This window comes from Alligator sinensis, unplaced genomic scaffold (assembly GCF_000455745.1).
Source record: "Alligator sinensis unplaced genomic scaffold, ASM45574v1 scaffold17_1, whole genome shotgun sequence".
In the NCBI taxonomy this organism is placed as follows: domain Eukaryota; kingdom Metazoa; phylum Chordata; order Crocodylia; family Alligatoridae; genus Alligator; species Alligator sinensis.
The window spans coordinates 616,226-617,618 of record NW_005842491.1 but is presented as its reverse complement, the minus strand read 5'-3'; positions in this window follow the sequence as shown (position 1 = coordinate 617,618).

Sequence of the window (1,393 nt, the reverse complement as noted above, 5' to 3'; positions counted from 1 at the left end):
GCTGTACTCTATAGGAGTTTGGCCACTGGTTTTAGTGGGAGCAACACTGAGACCATCATTTCCCTCAGGCATTTTCTGCAGGGCATTTTAGAAAGTTAGACATATGGCCAGCATCATTGCACCTGAAGCCAGAATTTATCCTGTGGTTTTTACAGGAGGTCTTTCTCTCTCCCACATGATGGCTGTTTATTGCATTGACACAATGGCTCTGTGGATTGTATAGGAGATAATGACTAAACCTTCCTTGCCTTAAACCTTCAGTAGCTACAGTAAAGTTCCCTGAGCTAAACTTGGCAGAATCTTATTCAGGATTGAATCTTTCTCTATTAGCAGGAAGTCTCTAATTTCAGTGTTACTTAAAATTAATTTTTGGTCTCTGCTTTTTAGAATTATTTCAGCCCATGTCATTTCAGCAGCTAGATATCATAACTGCATGCAGATCTGCTGTGCGGAGGTCCCTGGGTTCAGTGCAGGGGCAGAGGGGGTTGGGGATTGACACTCTGACCTGTTCTACTGCGGGAAGGAAATTCCACCTCCCCACCATGGAACAAGTGCTGAGAAACATATATTAGGAAACACTTGAGATTTCCTCCCCTTTATGCTCTTCTGGCTTTATTGAAGAAAGGACTTACCCAGGCAAACCTAGGTACCACTTCTTTGTTCTGTTTGTGTACAGCACCAAGCACAATGGGGTCCTGCCCTAGGACTGGGGCTCCTAGAAGCTTCCACAACACAAGTCATAACTAATTAAGTAGCAGTCAGAATCAGGATTGTTAATTTGATTGGGAAGGCCTTAAGAACACTGGAAATAGATTGAACCATCCAAAAAGGGGCTCTCCTATGGATGCCAAAAAGTATCTGAAAACTTCTCTGTAAATGTGCAGGGAAAATTTGACTGCTTCCAGTCCAAGAGCCATCCATCATTTTCTGTAGCAGTATATACCATGAATCTAGGGCATAATAATAACAGCACCAACAGCACCAACAACATCAATAATACAAATAATTATAATGGTTATAATAGTTATAAGAATAGCAATACTACTACGGCAACTAATAATAATAATATGGTGAGCTGAAATAGCGTTATGGGTTTTAATGTCATGCTGAAGGTTTCTGTTAGTAGCAACACAAACATGTGCAAATAGACAGGTGTGAATTTTCCTGGTCAATGAGGCCTCCTTTCTGACTCCCTTGTTACATCTCTGCAGATTCCTATAGGGTAGATCCATTATACCTTCTGTATACCAAGCCACCTCTGTCTGCTACTTAGACAGAGAAATGCAGACACTGCCCTGTTAAGGCACTACTCACATAACTTTTAAGGTGCATAATTGTCACCTCCTGGGTTAACTGTCCTCTTCAGTCGAAGTCTGCCATACTCACAAAGTTG